The sequence below is a fragment of the Echinops telfairi genome, unplaced genomic scaffold (assembly GCF_000313985.2).
Source record: "Echinops telfairi isolate 266 unplaced genomic scaffold, ASM31398v2 ScPeMD7_7424;HRSCAF=8462, whole genome shotgun sequence".
NCBI classification, from domain to species: domain Eukaryota; kingdom Metazoa; phylum Chordata; class Mammalia; order Afrosoricida; family Tenrecidae; genus Echinops; species Echinops telfairi.
In genome coordinates this window covers 59,218,018-59,237,035 of record NW_022111324.1, presented here as the reverse complement: position 1 = coordinate 59,237,035, position 19,018 = coordinate 59,218,018, and the positions used below count along the sequence as shown (strand labels likewise).

General features: G+C 49.3%; 1 long non-coding RNA gene and 1 pseudogene across 3 annotated transcripts in view; both read left to right on the top strand.

Moving 5' to 3' along the window:
• LOC123522579 overlaps nucleotides 1-2,823 on the top strand; it is an 8,729-nt gene extending 5,906 nt beyond the window's left edge. For all 3 annotated transcript variants that reach the window (XR_006680830.1, XR_006680829.1, XR_006680828.1), the window contains 2 exons: nucleotides 370-492; nucleotides 2,694-2,823. This is a non-coding gene — a long non-coding RNA (uncharacterized LOC123522579). The remainder of the gene's footprint in view (nucleotides 1-369; nucleotides 493-2,693) is intronic.
• Nucleotides 2,824-15,921: 13,098 nt separating this feature from the next.
• On the top strand, nucleotides 15,922-16,609 carry LOC123522584 (annotated as a pseudogene).
• Nucleotides 16,610-19,018: the final 2,409 nt, after the last annotated feature.

Here is a 19,018-nt window from a genome sequence, read left to right as displayed (position 1 = left end):
CTTTCAAGCCTTTAAGTCCCCAGACGCTATAGGTCTCGATAGCCGGGCACCATCAGCTTTCTTCACCTCATTTTCTTATGCACACATCTGTCTTCAGCAATCATGTTGGGAAGGTAGATATCATGAAATGACCGTTTAGCTAAGCAAGGTGCTCTTGGCAAATGCAATTTCTTATCGCAAGCCAGACTTACGGGGTATATTGAGACTAGAGGAACCTCTACATCTATTACCTGGAACCCACTTTTAATGAACAATACATATACAATGCCTTGAATGAGTGTATATTTTGTTGTATACATTTTCACTAAAGAGAAAATTTAAAACAGCCACTTGACAATTCACCACGCCTTCTTTCTCTCTGCTTTGAAGCCCAGCAAAGGACCACGTGGTAGCTGCTCCATCAGCGCGGGTCCTGGAGCAAGGACAACTCAAAAGAGAGCTCCAATCTAACCCAAGATAACCACTCAGCAGTAAACAAGATCTGTTACCATGGTAAGCCATTCAGGGGGCTGTTCGTCACAGCAGCACAATCTGCCCAGTCCGGACTCCCACACCGCTCATGTCTGACCCACCATGAACGCCCAAGCTGAGCAGTTTTGTTAAGTCTCCGTCGCCCACCCGAGATGCTGATGATCAGTCAGATTTGGGGACACTGATCCTGAAGGCCAACTCTGAATTTTCCCATAGTGGAGAATGAATGCTTGCTTTCCAACAGCTGACCGAGAGCTAATCCAGGAACCTATGACTATTACATTATACACCATGAAGTTAATGAAGAAATAACGAGCCACTGAATATTCATGAGTGAGGCTGGTATGGGGGAAAGGAGGAATGGGAAGAGGAAAGTGGACACCCCTGTGAAGAAGAGGGAGAGCATCCTAGACCTGAGTTGTGCAGAGACCCAAACAGTGGTGTTCGCAAGACCAGAGAAGCCCAGCAACTCCCCCAGACAGAGGGTTGCCACTGCCCTCTACTGGCCAGAGCCAGGAAGCCAGTCACAACTTTTCACTCCCACCTCAAAAACCAAACTCCCTGCTAGGGAGTCTATGTTGACTCCGAGTGACCCCAGTGGGCTTCTGAGACTAGCTGTTGAGAGGAGTAGAAAGCCCAGCCTCTCTCCCGTGGAGCTGCTGGTCGTTTTGAACTGCTGACCACAGCAACGCAACCCAACGTGTAACCACGACACCACCAGGGCTCCTGCTCCCTCATTTGTGCTATCCATATCAGAACATGGTGTGAACGCAAGAAAGAACTAAGGACACCAGAGTCACAGAAAGTTCCCCAGGGGACTCAGTGCTTCCCATGAGCATTGCAATCCTATGTAGACAAGCAGGCCAGCTGGCAGGGCTGTGACAGGTGAGGCCCCAGGAACATCGTGGACAGAGGAGGATTGAAATGGCATTGCATCATCAAGGAATGGAAGTTGGATTGCACCATCGGGAACCAGAGAATGGGGTTTGTAGGGAGTGATGAAAGGTGAGGCAGACAAGGTAGTCTTTGAAGGGAGTTTTCCTGCACCGTGGGCCATGGGAAGCCTTCCAAGGTTCAAACAAACAAAAAACCACTGCCATTGAGTCAATTCCAACTCATAGCAACCGTATGCAGGGCTTCTGAGGCTATACATCTTTACGGGAGCAGAAAATCTTGTCTTTCTCCCGAGCAGTGGCTGGTGGGTTGGAACCTCTGACCTTTAGGTTAGCAGTCCATTGCTTGAAGAAGGATGCAATATAGGGATGAAGGTAATTGCTCAAATGTGCCTCTTAGAAAAATAACTCTAGTAAAAATGTGGGATATGAAACTAAAGGGATAGAAGGATGGAGGGGGCAACCTGTCTGTCCTGCTAGAGATGCTAAAGGCCGGCATTAAGCAATGTCCATGGAGGTCAGAGGTCATTCTTCCTTTCCAAGATTCGTTCTTTCACAGGCTATGTCAGGCATAGGCCGGGTGCTAGAGACACAAACGGCACCCCAGCCGCCAGGCACCAATTGTTGCCTTGAGCAACCCGCTGGCCCACCCCGTGTCTCATTAAAATGAAATAAAATAACCAAGCCACTGCAGTCGAGTTGGTTCTCACTCGTGTCAACCTTATATAGAGTTATAAGAGGTTATAAATCTTTATGGGAGCAGACAGCCTCATCTTTCTGCTGAGAAATGGCTCGTGGGTTTTAAACCACCAACCTTGCAGTTATCCATCCAAGCACCAGGGCTCCTTGCCTGCACGGCTAACTCACTGCCATGAGTCCATGCTGACTCCCAGCGACTCGCTGTGGGTTTAAGATGGTGATTGCTTACAGGAGTGGGAAAAACCCAATCTTTCGACGGCAGAGCTGCTGAGAGTTTCTAACTACCAACCACGGGGATCGCAGGCCAAGTCCTAGCCCCTACACCACCGGCGTGGGGGTTGGGGGCTAAAATCTTCACAGCAACTCAGAGATGTCTACAATAATCCTTGCAAGGGGGTTAAACTCTGCCCTTTGCAAGAACTGCCTGAGAGGACTGAGCACGCACTGAATTGAGAACTTTGCATTGGAAGGGCATCTCTCCTCCCTCCAGCATTTGCAGGAACCCCTGCAGTGATAGCATGTCCACCGTGATGGAGAGAAGTTTGTTTGCTTGTCTGTCTGTCTGAAACTAGCTCGTGTGTCATGAAAATATTTACGTCACTTTCAACTGTGCTTTTCCTCCTTTTACAGCCATCCAGACCGGCGTAGAGATCCGATGGGTAAGAATCACAGAGGGTTTTGAAGGCTGGGGCCCTTCTCTTTCCCTTTCTTAAAAAAAAAAAAGAGGTTTTTATTATTTCAATTTTATTGTTTTCCTTTATTCGTGGAATGTATAGAGTGGCACAGCCCATCTCACCAAAACAGTGACAGTGCTCCATAACTCCCCACCCACCCGTAACCCCCCAGTGATTCCTTCTTCTTGTTCTCCCGCCCACCCGCTCTCCTTCCCTCCGCCCTCCCTGTCCCTCTTCCCTCTGCCTCCGACCACATCAAAGTCTTCAAAATCCTTTCCTTTGGTGTGAAAACAATTTTTTCTTATCATTTCCCCCCTCTTTAACAATGGTTCCATGAAATGTCTGTCTTTATGAGCGTGACTAATTTTGCTGAGCCTCAGGTGCTCCGACTTTATCCACGTCACCAAGTATCTGACAGACTCATCGTTGTTTTTCAAGGATGCATAACATTCTACTGCATGTATGTACCAGTTTCTTCATCCATTCCTTCACAGATGGACTTGTTTGGATTGTTTCCATTTTCCGCTGTGACAGAAGTTGCTGCACTAGCCATGGCTGTGCACATACACGCTCGCGTTTTGTTCCTTATTTCTTTAGGCTATCTACCAAGTAGAGAGCCTGCAGGATCATATGGTATTTGTATTCACATTCATTGAAGGACGTGCCATACTGCTTTTCATTGTGGTTGTACAATTCTACAATCCCACCAGCAATGTATGAGCCTTCTAATCTCTCCATAGCTTCTCCAGCATTTGTTATTTTCTGTTTGTTTTGTTTTTGTTTTTGATTTTGCTAAGAGTGTCTGTGTGATATGGTATCTCACCATTGTTTTAATTTTTAGTTCTCTGATAGCTAATAATCGCAATCATTTCTTCACATGATTTTTGACCACTTAGATGTCATCTTTTGTAAATTATCTAGTCATGTCTTGTCCCCTTTCTTTTTTTATTGGATTGTGGTTTTTCTTATTAAGGTGTTGTCATTTTCTATAGATTTTTGAAGTTAACCTTTTATCTGATATCTCACTGCCGAAGATTCTCCCCCCAATCTGTGGGTTCTCTTTTTATTCTTTTTAAAATCATTTTATTGGGGTTCTTACAGTTCTTATAACAATCCATACATCCTTTGTGTCAAGCATGTTTATACATATGTTGCCATCATCCTTTTCAAAACATTTCCTTTCTATATGAGCCCTTGGTATCAGCTCCTCAATTTTTCCCCTCCGTCCCTCATCCTCCCATCCTCGTGAACACTTTGATAAATTTTATTATTATTTGCATATCTTACACCATCTGCTGTCTCCCTTCACCCATGTTTTGATTGTTCGTCCCCCTGGGTGGGGGCTGGGGAGCATTATACGTCGATTATTCCCATCAGTTCCTCCTTTCTCCCCCCACCTTCCCCTTACCCTCCTGGTACCCCTACTCCCATTACTGATTCTGGAAGAGGGGGTGGGGGCGGGATTCCATGTGTCAAAAGCTCTAATCTGTATCAGTGTACATGCTCTGGTCTAGCTGGATTTGGAAGGCAGAACTGTCTTGTTATTCATTTAGATGACGTCTTTCAATTTATATCAATGTTATAATTTTAGAAGCTTCTAGTCCTCTATTGTGTGGTGGGTGGTGTGGATGTTTTCCATCACACTTGGTAGTGTGTTTACATCTTGTAGTAGGGCCCTTAAGTTGGTCCTGGTTTTTTCATTGATGGGCCTTATGGTTCTTGGGTTTATGTTTAAGTCTCGAGTCGCTTGTTTTTGTGCACGGTGTGAGGAACAGGTCCTGTTTCATTCTTTTGCAGCTGGAGATCCAGTCTTTCCATCGCTGTTCATAGAAAAGGCTATCCCTTCTTGACTTAATGTGTTTTAGTCCTTTATCAAAAATCAGGTGTCGGTCGGGGCTAGGCTTTATTTCTAGCTTTTTTGTTCTAGCTCCTTGTTCTAATCGATATCTATCATTGTACCAGGATCAAGCTGTTTTAATTAACAGGGCCGTATAATAAGTTTTTAAGTTGGAAGAGTGAAAGATCTACTTTGTCTTTGTTTATTAGTAATGTTTTATTTATCCTTGGTTTCTTTCCTTTCCATATAAACTTGATGATTCATTTTTCAATTCTTTGAGGAAAATGTGCTAAGACTTGGATCAAATTGCTTTGAATTTATAGAGTACTTTTGGTAATATCGACATTTTCACTGTGTTAAGTCTTCCTTTCCATGAGCATGGCAGTTTTCCATTTATATGTCTCTTTTGGTTTCTGGTAGAAGTTTTTATTGCTCTCTTTGTATGTGTCTTTTTTTCCCTCTGGTTAGATTTATTCCTAAATATTTTATCTTTTGAGTAGTTATTATAAGTGATATTGTCCTTTTCATTTCCTTTTCAGAATCCTCTTCTTATACAAGAATCCAATTGATTTTTGTATGTGGATCTCACTGACAAATTTTTCAATGAGTTCTAGCAATTTTTTAATAGTCTTTGACAGCCTCAGGCTGTCAGCCCCTAGGAGAACCCTCCTCATCCCCCACTTACTAGTGGGAGATGCCAAGCCGAGAGTTTTTATTATGTCATTTGGGGTAGTTACATGATTTCATGTCAACTTGATAAATAGGTTATAGGTGTGGAGTCTAGCCTGTCAATCAGGTCACAGACTGACTGATGCCTCCTGTGGACCTGATCTTCTCATGAGAATTCTAGGAGTTTCTTCTCTTCCTCCCTGGAGGCTGGACACACTCTTTCTCTGCCTCACTTTCCTATGACAAGCCACATGGAGCCATGCTGATGGCAGCCAGAGCCCTGGAGATGCTTCCACTGCCACTGAACCCCCAGGACTTCCCACCAACTGGCCTGTGATCTTCCTGCATTTGGCATCATTGCATGTGCTGCGTGAGTCTGTGTATTAGTCTAGCTACTTTGGAGAAACAAATCCACAGCAACTCATGTATAAGAGAGAGTTTTATGTAAAGAAAATGTGCATCACGAAAACATCCCAACCCAATGCTGCCCAAGCCCACAAGTCCAACATTAACCCATTTACCCAACACCAGTCCACAAAGTCCTCCACCTCACAAAACAGAGGCAATGATGCCAACTGCAGGAGGAAAGCTGAGTCAATGAACGAATAAGCATGTCAGCACTAGCAGGGGTCTCCACACGGCTGCTCCAGCACCCAGGGCTGCATCGGGATAGGTCCATGTGGCTTCTCCTTGGGGATGTCTTGTATGAAGTCAATCTTGCAAGCTGAAGCAGGGAACTGCTAAGGCAGCTGCACCCTGGTGCGACCATCACAAAGCAAGAGACCCGGGAACTAAAAAGGCGAGGCTCACCACCCTTTTATCCCTCCGCCTTTCAATTAACCCCACATGTGATTATCGGCCAGGTTGGCACAATTAACTAACTCAGTCTGAAAAGGAATTCATGGGATAATATGGAAATTATAGGCTAATATCCAATTTATGAACTTGATCTGGACTGAGCTGGGGTAATTACTTCTTGATATACAGTTGTGTCTTACACATACATGACTGTCTATGGATTTGTTTCTCTAGTCCACCTTGACTAACACGTTATTTTTGTTTGGGGTTTTTTCTTTCTCGGGGCGGAGGGACATTGGGGGCGGGGAAGAGGGGAGGCTGGATTCACACCAGATGCCTAAAGGATCCTCATGCCCCAAATCCAGTGGTCATCAAGTGGGGACAGTCTGTACCTGCTAATAGACTCCATCAGGTCTCACTGTGGTGGTCCTCAATGAAAAGGACCCCGAGTCTGCCTGATTCACTCCCTCCAAGGGCCACCAGGGGCTTCCTGCATCAGGGCCAGACAGCAGTGGGCAGTCAGTGTAAAGAGCTAGCTCAGCTCCAGGGAGCAGAGGAGGCTGAAGCACAAGAAATGGGGCAGGGGACATATATTACACCTTGAGCCTATTTTATTCTTCTGGTAGACAGTAACTGTGTGAGTAAAAACAGAAGTGACATGGGGTCGGTTAAGCTAATGTTCCTATATTCTAATAACTGTAAAAATCACCACAACGTGAAGCAAAGCTGCAACCTGAGGTAAGAGTGAATATGTCTGTCTGTAGGGACTTGATCACATTGGCTCGAAACTAGCAACTGAACAGGGCCTTGTATTTTCCCGAGGTCTCCAGGTGCTCAGTGGGGTGGGGGTGCTGCTGTGGTTGGGAACCACAGCCTGAGGCCTCCCTGCTCCAAGACCATCCCGTGGGTGTCTGGGAAAGGCTTTCAGCTCACCAGGCAGGCCAAGATCAACCACAGAGCGAGGCGGGGGTGTCAAAACCACCCTTGGGGTTGAATGAGCTGAGGTGGGGCGTGCATCATTAAGTCACTACTGCCCTTGAATTTGAACATCGCAGGTGTTTTCATCTCATCTCATGATTTCTGTCACTTCAACAAATTAGCCCAACGATCCTTCCTTTTTTAACTGCGGAGAAAAGAATAGCTCAGAGTGGCTTGCTTAAGGACAAGCTAATGACAAAGCTGGGCCGGCGCCCTAAGTCCTGGGAGTCCAGTGGGCCCATGTCTGCGTGGCATTGGAAAGCACAGGTGTCTCCAGGCAGAGCAGGAGCCAGGGTCAGGCTGGCTGGTAAGTAGCTCAGTGGAGAAGCTGGCATCCCCAGTCGGAAAGTCAAGTGAACAACGTCTCTATGGGATCTGACAGCAAGACACTGAAGATTGGTCCCTCCTTTTCTATCGTTTTTTTTTGTTTATCGGAATGTTTGCACAAACAAGAGTTTACAGGGATAACCCAATACAACCATCACAGGCTATTTGTGGCGCTGTGGGAGCACCCTGTGTGCACAGCCACGGGCCCCTTTGCCCACCCGCTCTCAGAGTCCACCTGCCTCGGGTCGCCCATGGCAGCGCGCCCCTGTTCTTTCGCAGGGGTGATTTCAGGCGCTCCAATTGCCAGTCTCCCTGCTCAGCTCACTTTCTGGCAACCACAGCTGGCCTCTCCCTTCCTTCAAGGGCTTTCTAGCAAACCCCTGCACACAGCTCCTTGGCGGGAGACCCCAACCTTGGCGGCTGAGTACCGGCTTCCTAACTCTGCACCCAGCATCTCTGTCTCCCAGCTGGTTGATTCAGTCAACCTGCCAGGGTAGGCACATGCCAGCGGCCTACCTTGGTGGCTAGCAGTCGGAATTCAAGTGCCAGCTCAAAGGGAAGGTTCCCTGTGTTCTCTTGGCGCAAGCCGTGTCCCAGCTTCTCCAGCGTTCTCCTGGGCTGTTGTAGAGATAGATCTCTCCGTGTGGCCTCTGTCTCCTCCCCGTTGTGCTTACTTGGCCCATTGGGGTCTGTGCCTTTTAAATCTCAAACGTGATTGGATTAAGGCACACCCCGTGATAGTTGCATAATTTCATGTCAACTTGATGATATATAACAGTGTAGGGGGGGGGGTGTTCATCCTGTCAAACAGGTCACAGCCTGGTGGTGCCTCCTTGTGGGTGTGGCCTTCTCATGAGGAGGGTCCTGGGAACCACCCCTCCCTCCCTGCCTTCACCTTCCTGCTGACAGACCCTGGTTGCTGCCCAAAGCCCTGGAGATTGGATCCACGAGACTTTGTGATCTTCCTGCACTCTGCATCATTGCATGTGGCTTCGTGAGTCTGCAGAGGGACTGATGGACTCGTATTGGACTTATGGACTTGAGTTGGAGGGAGCTGGGATGTTTTCTGATATGCAATGACTTCTTGATATAAAGCTCTGCCTTACACATAGATGAGTGTCTCTGGATTTGTTTCTCTAATCAGCCTGGCCTAATACACTCTATATTGGCATGGCCTCGTTAATGTAGCAAAGAATACCCTGTTGTCGAGTGGGATTATCTGCAGGCATGGCAAACCACTGCTGCCCAGTCCACTGCAGCTCATAATGACCCAACAGGACCGAGGGCGGTTTCGGGCCTCCATGGCTGTAAATCTTCACAGAAGCAGACGGCCTCGTCTTTCTCCTCCCGAGCAGAAGTGGGGTTCAAGTTGCCGACTTCTGAGTTAAAAGCAAATATGTAATCACCACGCCACCAGGGCTCCTCCCCCAGGTGTTTCCCATGATTATTGAGCTGATTCCAACGCAGAATGACCCCGTCGGGCACAGTCGAGCTGCTCCAAAGGGCTTCTGGGGCTACAGTGCCTTCATGAAAACAGCAAGCCTTGTCTTCCTGCTGCACAGTGGGGGACGGTCCGAGTTGCTGAACTTCTCAGTTAGCAGCCAAACACATCACTCACGTATGCCCACAAGTACAGGGGCGAGGATTTATAGCACATCTTTTGCGGGGGGGCTCCATTCAGTCTATCACATGGCGAAGGGCAGTGCTGTGCTCATCCTTTCTCGTGCCCGATGGGGTTCCCAGAGAGGGTGTGAGCTGGCACCTCCCAGACAGGCTGAGGACCCAGCCGCTGCCTCCAGGTGTGGAGCTGCCATGAGGGGGATAGAAAGGTGTCTGGGAGATCAAAGACCAAAGGTGCAGAGGGATCTGATGGCAGGTACAAGCAAGGATGAGACCGAAGTGAGCGTGGCACGACATCTGAGCAAATTCAGGAACACTGAATTGTGTGCTTTGAAGTGGTCCCTTTTCTGTGGCATAAACTTTTAGCTTTAATTTTTTAAAAAACAAAGATCCCATTTGAGGGAATCGGGTCGGATTTGTTGCTGCGATTGTCACATAAAACAAAGTTGGATGGCCCTAACCAAGACATGCGCTTTCTACTCAGTTTGCCACAGGCCCCAGCACTGCTCACTGCTGACTGCCTTCCACTCACGTTACCAGGACACAACACGGGAGATGGGGTACGGGTGCCTCCTGGGCCCAGTGAGGACACAGAGGCACCGGGCAGGCACCATCGGGTCTTACCCAAGGCATCACCCAGATGCCCTCTCCCAAACATACAGTTGTAGAGACCACAGCTCGGAGTGTTTAGTGTTGCTTCGGTCAGTTCTGGCAGGAACAAAAGGGACACAAGATTTGTTTTAAAGCGGGATTTGTTTTAAAGCGGGATTTGTTTTAAAGCGGGATTTGTTTTAAAGCGGGTTTGGGGTGGTTGTTACATAACTTCATGTCAACTTCATAAAGAAGTGTAGGGGCGGAGTCTAGCCTGTCAATCAGGTTACAGCCTGATGATGCCTCCTTGTGGGCGTGGCCTTCTCATGAGGATTCTGGGCACTTCCTCTCTTGCTCCCTGAAGTTGATCCACACACACTCTCTCTGCTTCACTTTCTTGCTGTTGACACACTCGGAGTGCTGGAGGAGCCACGTGGATACCCTCACCAGCACTGAGACGCTGCTTCCACTGGCGCTGCTTCCACCAGCACTGGATCCACAAGACTTTGCACCCACTGGCCTGTGATCTTCCTGCATTTTGCATCATTGCATATGGCTGGGTCCGTCTGAAGAAGGATTTTTGGACTAGTATTATGGGCTAATATCAGCTTTATGGACTTGATCTGGACTGGGCTGGGATGTTTTCTTAATGTACAATTACTCTTTGATGTAAAGCTCTTTCTTATACATCCATGAGTGTCAGTGAATTTGTTTCTCTAGTCAACGTGGACTAACACATTTGGTGAGAGGACTGTTTATAGAGGTGTGGGCCAGCAAGGTGTGGTAGGGCATCCCGAGACAGCAAAGCACAGAGCTCTGACCATCCGGGGCCTAAAGAGGTGAGGAGAGGTTCCAGGTCCCCAAGCAAAGCTCCAGTCCATCTACTACAACCTTACTCCCTCCCCCTGTTGGCTGGTTCAACTGAAAGTCTGCCGTTGGGGCCTCAGGAGAGCCAGGCACAGCGGGGGTGGGGATAGGCTGGAGGGAGTGGGACTGAAGGAGACAGATGGAGAGCATCCAGCACAAACATCTTCCTGTAGGTCAAACAGAAAGTGGCCTAACTGGATTCCAGCCGCTTCTCAGTCACCCAAAGGAAGGGAATCTAGCGATGGCAGGATACCCGGGCAACTTGTTTTTTTTGCCTTTCAAATCATGTCGTGCTACTAAGTCACCATTCCAGGGTCCTCACCAAGCCCCCAGCCCGACGCACTTCTGATCACCCACCCAAACCCCACCAGTTGGTTTAGGTTCAGTGAATCCAAGCTCAACTCCACTTCAGGCAGATCTAGAAAAGTAACCCCACAGCAAATGTGACTTCATCACACCGAGCGGTGCGACCCTCACGGCTAGCGAGTCGCTGCTGCCCACAGACATGGACCGTCCAACACTGAGCCTGACGCGGGGCCGGAGCGGGGCTGTCACAGAGAAGCCCGAGGCAGTGAGCACACGGCAGACAGAAGAGCGTGTCAAGCTCGTCCCTGCCATTGCCAAGTTAGAAAAGATTGCATTGGCCATGGTTGCAAAAGGGGCCAGGGTTCCTATACTTGTTACTGGATTACTACTACTTTCCTGTGCGTGCATATGGTTTCTGTAATACAGAAATGCTCTAACGATCCCCGACGGCCATGCATGCGCCAGGACTCACCTGGTTCTTTGTACCAGTGACAGAAGCCCTCCCTGGGTAGACAGGTGGGAGAGAGACACAGGCAACTTGTGAAACTGCATGTTGCCAGTGGCCCTCCTAGGCCCTGCAAACCTGTTATTTTGCATTCCTTAAGCAGGTCACCCCACCTACCACGTTCAACCCCCTCATCTGCCTCCAGCTCCTTTTCCATCTGTTTGGGGCATTCTCCATCCCACCACTGAGAGAAGGGGGCCAAAGTGCCTCCTCTTCCAGGATTCCTGCCCAGCCGGCAGTCCTGGCTCACAAAACTCAAGTGCTTCCCAGGGAATGAAAGATTGGAACAGGGCAGGTTAGTTCAGTTGGTTGGGGTGGGGGTGGGGGTGGGGGAGGTGGGGAACCCATTGCTACAAGTCAATTTGGACTCATAAATCTTTGTGGGAGCAGATACCTTCAGCTTTCTCCCAAAGAGCAGCTGGTAGGTTTGAATTGCTGCCCTTGTGGTTATTAGTCCATTGCTTTCCCCAGCAACACCACCAGAGAGGGCTCCCTCTGTTGGTGGAAGGGCACAATGAAAGAGTCTTGTGTCCTGAGGCTGACTCTCGCTGTGTCATCAGAAAATTCCAGCTGTTGCCCAAGCCTGAAGCCAGCTGCAGTGCCCTGGGCCAGGTGTCATTCTTAATGCAAAACCTAGTGCCCCAGGGTGGTGGCTCCTGCTGTGACCTCCTGCTCACAGCTGAGCTGCTGGCTCTCTCCAGAGCCTCTCAAGCTCAGCTCAGCAGCTCCACACGTGCAGCTCCCTCCCTAGCCCAGGGCCCCACCTGCATTTCCAGCCCACAAGGCAGGTCAGGCAGGGATTTAACCCCCATTTTCACAGGTGGGGATAATGAGTCGCTTACCTCGGGCGCCTAGGGTCCCTAGTGGGTGTGTAGGAACCCCAACTGGAGTCCTGGCTTTGCACAACTAGGTAAGGACTCTTTCTGTCAGTAAACAGGACTTCCCGAGTGGATGTCACAGAGCCAGGGAAGCACCTGGCCCAGCCGGACCACTGCCCCAACTTCACTCAGTTCTTCAGATTTGACACTTGTGTTCCCTCCTGTCTTGTGTTACATAATCTGTCAACTTGAGCAAAGGGGTGGAGTCTAGCCTGTCAATCAGGTCATAACCACTGAACCCCCTGTGTGGGCATGACTTTCTCCTGAGGATTCTGGGAACTCCCATCTAACCCCCTGGAGGCAGTACACACACTTTCCCTGCTTCACCTTGCTGCTGACAAACCACATGGAGCTATGTTGATTGAGCCAGAGCCCTGGAGCTGGGGGAGTCCCGTGGAGACCCACGCCAACGCTGAGATGCTTCCACCACCACTTGATCCACAAGACTTTCCACCCACTGACCTGTGATCTTCCTGCATTTGGCATCATTGCATGTGTTACATGAGTCTGAAGAGGACTTTATAGATTGGTATTGGACATGTGGGCCAATATCAGACTTATGGGCCTGATCTGGACGGGGCTGGAATGTTTTCTCAATATATAATTGCTCTTTTATATAAAGTTCTTTCTTATACACATGAATTTACTTCTCCAGTCAACCCAGACTAGCACAACTTGCTGTGCACACAGCCTTTAGTTGGCTGAGTACTGCCTGCTGCAGCAAAAAGCAGAAGGCTTGAGGCCAGGATTCCTGCAGGCATGGTGGATGTGTCCAACCAGCAGACATTCCCACAGCTCCGTGTAGAGGAAGTGGGCAAAATCAGGAGTTGAAAATTTTCTCATCTTTGAGAACATAGAGACACATAGTTATTCAGCACAATCACGCATAACCTCCTGATGGAAAAACAGATTGATAGGCATGTGGGTGGAGGCTGGGCCCTGGGTCCCCCACCCCACCCAGGAAGGGCCTGGAGCCTCCTCCTGCAAGGAATACAGAGGCTACCTCCTTACACAATGGAAACCCACCCCAGAGTCCTCACCATGACACAGCCTGACTTGAGGGAGATGAGATAGTTAAGGTTTATTGTGCCAACCAGGCCGATAAACACATGTGGGATCAATTGAACAGAGAGATACATGGCTCGGTGAGCCTTGCCTTTCGAGTTCTCAGCTCTCTTGCTTTCTGATAGTCGGACTAGGGTGCAGCTTCCTTAGCCAGTTCCCTGCTTCAGCTGGCAAGTCTCGCTTCCTGCAAGACATCCCCAAGGAGAAGCCACGTGCAGCACTGGGTGTGGAAAGCCCTGCCAGCGCGGAGATGCTTACACATTCACTGACTCGGCTTTCCTCCTGCAGTTGGCATCATTGTGTGTGTTTTGTGAGATTGAGGAGGACTTTGTAGATCGGTGTAGGATATATGGGCTTTGCAGCACTGGGTTGGGATGCTTTCTTAATGTACACATACCCTTTATATAAAACTCTCTCTTATACATATGAGTTTCTGTGGCTTCATTTCCCTAGTTTACCCAGAGTAACACTGGAGCCTTGCCTGTTCTCAATTCAGTGCCCCCTCTCTGCCAGTCAGTGTCCCTGCAACCCCATGTGGGGCAGCACCCCCTGGGCAAGCAAGGCTGCAGCGAGAGACTAAGAGGGCAGCAGGGAGCAGGTGGAGAGGTAACTTCTGAGCCTTCTCCCTCACAAGTCCTGCTCTGGGCTTCCGGGTCCCTTCACCCGTGACTCCAGCACAGCATGTGTCAGAGAGAAGAAGAGAAATGGCCCTTGCCTTGTGGAGCTGTCAGTCTGATGAGGGGAGAGAGAGAGTAAGCATGTTCAAGAATGAACTCACACGCCATACACACACACTGCACACACCAGATACCACATACACACCACACACACACACACACACACACACACAGACAGACACACACACACAACACACACACACACACACTGGGACCAGTCCCAAATGTCCCGTCTGCACCAAGCACAGCCTCACATCTCACCTATGGAAGGGCAACTGGTGTGAAGGCTGGACCCGGACTCCAGCAGGAAGTCCAGAGTGAGACTGACAGTCACTGTGCAGGAACCCAAAGCCGCCGAGCCAGAGCCTGGGACCAGGACCAGCCAAACCAAGGAATGGGTTTTGCCCTTGAATGAATGAAGGGAGGAAGGTGGAAGAGGGAGGCTCAGACCAGATCCACGAGCTGGATAAGTCTTGTCCTTGAGATAAGGCGAGAGATAAACCAATCACTCATGAGAAGCTCTCACTCGCACTCTCTCTCTCTTTTTGATTTTGGAATTTTGAATTCAAAAATTTTGGCATTTTGAATCGTTTAGCTGCACACACTGTTCTGGGGGTGAAGGTCGACCCCGTCAGGTGAGGAAACATTTGGGAGCGGATCACGGTGGCGGTTGCAGACCATGCTGCACAGAATGTACGCCGCAGAACTGCCCACAGAAACCACGAGGAGAGGGCAAATGTCTTTTTATATGGATTCTTACCCCAATTGGAAAAAAATGAGATCTTTGAAAGAGAGACAAGGGACGAATGCTCCATGAATTTGAGACATTTGCCTCTGGCTCTGCTACCCAAGGCTCTGGGCCTCTCCTCCCTGGAGCTGCCAATCACCAAGGGGACTTCCCAGAGGCCCTCACTCTTCTGTGCAAGGAGGGACGGTTTCAGGTAACCAGCTAGACAGACAAAGGATACCAAGCCTCCTGGCCTAGAATGAGTCGCAGGTTACAGGTTCCCCTGCAGCGCTGACTGTCAGTCTGCCAACACCACCACCCACCCCCCCACCCCACCCCCGAGAAGTCAAAGTGCTTCCAACCAGGCCCATCCTGCCCCTTACCCCACCCTGAGTGGTGCCCATAGCTCCCAGAAGGGACATTGCTGTTCACTTGAAATGAGTCTTCGGGGTTCTCCCTAGAGGCTGCTACTGCTGCCTCCCCCATGCTGGACTGGGGTGGGGGGTGGGAGGCCAGGATCCAACTGCTCAGGAGGGTGGGTACACTGGATATGTGCCAAGAAACCATAAGCAGAATTCGGGGCCTCCGATTCAACAGGCTGGGCCTCTGCTCCTATGCCCAGGCTCCTGTGGCCCCGCTGGTCCCAAGCTGTGAGGCTTCTCTGAGGCTGCGACTGCAGAGCCTGCAGGCCACATTAAAGGGGACGTGATGGCCCCTCTTCACAGAGCTCCTCCCACCCCCCTCCTTTCCCGCCCCCAGAAGGTTGCAGCCCTTGCCCCACTGAACGTGCACTCTGGCTGTCACCCCAGCTTTTGGGAGTACAGACCCGTTCTCCTGATGAGGACCACGCTCTACGTCTCAGAAGGACCGCTGAGGACAGAGGGACTTCCCTGTACTCAAAGCCGGAAGCCCTGAGGCAGGAGGGGAGGCTGATCCAGGAGGACTTATGTCTGAGAACCTTCATGAAACTTGGAGAAGCCAAGTGTACCTCGCTGGAATGGAGCTGTGGGCCTTGGGGCAGGCACTGTGCACTGTGGGCATCTCACTCCCTGGAAGGCAGCAGCTGAGGAGTCAGCACAGCTGGCCCGCTCGGCTGGGCTGGTCCAGGCACCTGTGTCATCAACACCTGCCATGGTGCGGCACCTTCTAGGCAGCGTTCTGAGAAGCAGGAGGTTTCCTGGGGACAGCCCCAGTGGGGAAATCCGAGGCCCCACACAGGGGCTGGAGCAGAGACAAATTGAGAGCTGAGTGACACAAGGTCCCCTGAGCAAGACGGAAAAGAGACAAGATGACGATAAAATAGAGTTCACAGGCGTCGGGCTGCAGGAGAAGCTGGCGGTCTCCACAGGAGTTAAAGTTCCTCATAATTTTCGCTTGTTGGAAGAACTTGGAAGAAGGACAAAAAGGAGTAGGTGATGGTACAGTTAGCTGGGGCCTTGAAGATGGTGAAGATATGACACTTACCAGGTGAACAGGCATGATGATTGGGCCACCAAGGACAAATTATGAAAGCAGAATATATAGCTTGAAAGTAGAATGTGGACCTAAATATCCAGAAGCACCGCCATCAGTTAGATTTGTAACAAAAATTAATATGAATGGAATAAATAATTCCAGTGGAATGATGGATGCACGCAGTATTAGCAAAATGGTAAAATTCCTATAGTATTAAAGTTGTACTTCAAGAGCTAAGACAACTAATGATGTCCAAAGAAAATATGAAACTTCCACAGCCACCAGAAGGACAAACATACAACAATTGATTTTAGTAGATCTCAAACTTGTCTTAAATCAACAACCTTCTATTCATGTTAATGTCTTGATTAAGTATCACAATGCAAAATACCCACACATTAAGTGAAAGAATTCCAGCTGGTAAACATGACCTGGACATTTGTAAGAATATACCTAGTATATGTCCACCCATTATGTTTTCAAGCCACAAGAGGAAAAATGCAGCACTTCTACCTTATCAAAGTACTGTCACTTAAGCATAAACCTGGAGTACTGAAAACAATTCAGGTGTACAAGATCAAAGCTTTCTGGAGAAGTGTCAGGTTGCTGTGGAAGGAAATACTCGTGTTTGTGAAAAGCAGTCTCCAGGAGGAAACCATCAAGGGCATGCTTAACCATCTTGTTTAATGAAAGAGCTGCAGTAAAAATTGTTTAAAGTAGTAGGTACAATGAATATTGTTGCAATTGTGTTAAATTTTTAAGCGGTGTGGGTGCTGGCTACTATTAGTTTCAAAAATATGTTCAGGATTGTTTTGATACCTGTATTTATAAATTTTAAAAGTGGGGGGGCATTGATGAACTTGTGTTAAGTCGTTTGTGTGTATTACATGTAACACATGTTAACTATTTGTTTACAGTCTTAGTTTAACAAACCATGCATTTAAGTTTAAGTGAAACCAACACAAAAAGAAAAGGGTGTATGGATATGTGGTTTTGAGATGAAAGTCTTAAAAAATGTAAATAAAATGTGGAAAGTGAAAAAAAAAAAAGTTCACAATAGAGTGGTAGTCTACTCCTTCAGCCCCGACTTGTATGGCTTGAGGAGACGGGGCCCATAGCTGGACAAACATAAGCCAGCTGAAGTCAAGTCCATGCCGATGTGTGTCAGTGTCTCCCCAGGAGGAACTGGGCTCCTGTGGGCTCTCAGTGATGGGTTTTTCAGAAGAAGGTCGCCAGGCCTTTCTGCTGAGCACCTCTGGGTGGACTCAGCTCTCCGTTCTTTTGGTAGTAGCTGAGCATATGAACTGTCTGTACTTCCCAGGGACAGAAAAACATAAGGGCATTGTCTTCCGGTCTGTCAGACAAACCCCTCTGTCAGAACAGCAGCCTCAGTGAACAGGAAGTGGTGGGTTCTCAGGGGCAGGTCTCTGCAAAGCGCTGACAGGCGGCAGAAGAGGTGGGCTGGGCTGTGCAGGGCCGGGGCCCTGGGTTCTCTCAGAAGCTCCATCTGGGCCCAGTCAGTTTACACGCACAGCCTGGTCATTCTATTCACAGGGTTAGAATTTTGCAGACTCTGTTTGCTATTGATGGGGACATGGTCATTTTTCTTCAGGGATGGTTAGGGTTAGACATTGGACTACTAACCATGAGGTCAGGGGCTCAGATCCACCCAGCTACTCTGTGAGAGAGAGAGGAGGCTGTCTGCTCCCATGAGGATTGACAGTCTCAAAGCCCCGCATCGGGTCACTGTATGTTGGAATGGACTCTGTGGCGGAGGGTTTGGTTTGAGGTTGATCCAGACAAGGGCAGCGAGCTCTTGTGACCCTGCCTGCTGCTGGCCCAGCGTCTTACGTGGTGGACGGTTTGTTACCTAGATCCCAATCATCCTGTCTTCTGAAACGCTCCTCTCAGCCGCCCACGCCACCATGAACCAGACACTGACGCTCCAGCCTGCTGATAAGGCGTGACCCCACCACACTCAGAGAGACCAGAGGTGACTCCCCGAGCCAACGCCCCCTACACCCAGCCCCCCCTCAGGGCTGTGGGAGCCACAGAGAAGCCCAGAGCCTCTCCTGTTGGAGGTGTTTCTGAGGCAAGACAGGCCCTCACTTGTCTGCAGCCAGGTGTAGATGAAAGCAAGGCCCACAGCAGCAGGGAGAGGGGAAGGGGGGCTAGAGATGACCAAACCGGAGGGCCAGTGTGGGGTGAGCACAACTGATTTGGGATGAAGTGATTCTGCAAAGGTTGAAAATCACACGCTGGGCCGTGGTGGAACTGTGGGTTAAGGTGCTGGGCTGCCAACCACAAGGTCAGCGGTTTGAAACCACCCGCCACTCCAAAGGGGCAAGACGGGCCTTTCTACTCCCATAAAGGGTTACAGTCTCAGAGATCCACGGGGACAGTTCTACCCTGTCTTACAGGGTCACTGGGAGTCAGAAGCAATAGCACTGAGTTTGGTTTTAGTCTATGTGAGAGTTACATAAGCTGTTGTCAATTTGAGTATTAAGAGTGAAGGGTGGAGTTTAGCCTATTAATCAGGTCCCAACTTGATGACCTCATTTGGAGGCGCTAAGGAGATAAATAGCTCACTGGAAGCGGCACAGAGGCCCACTCCCTGCAAGACATCTCCATGGAGAAGACACATGGAGAGAGGCTGATGGCAGTCGGAGCCTCGGAGCTGGAGAAGCCACATCTAGACCCCTGCCAGCGCTGAGATGCTTACAACGCCACTGGATTAAGGTGACCAGATTTAAAGCGGGACACCATTGACCAGGGCTGGGGGTGGGGTGGGGGGCAGGCATGTTTCTTGATTAAAAATTTGGTCTACATGGACCAAATAGACCGTTCCCTAGCTTGTCGTGCATTCTTCCCAAAAATCAGGACTTTTTTAAAACACCGAAAATTGGGACTGTCCTGCCAAAAGCGGGACGTCTGGTCACCTTACACTGGATCCACAAGATTTCCCACTCATTGCCCTGTGA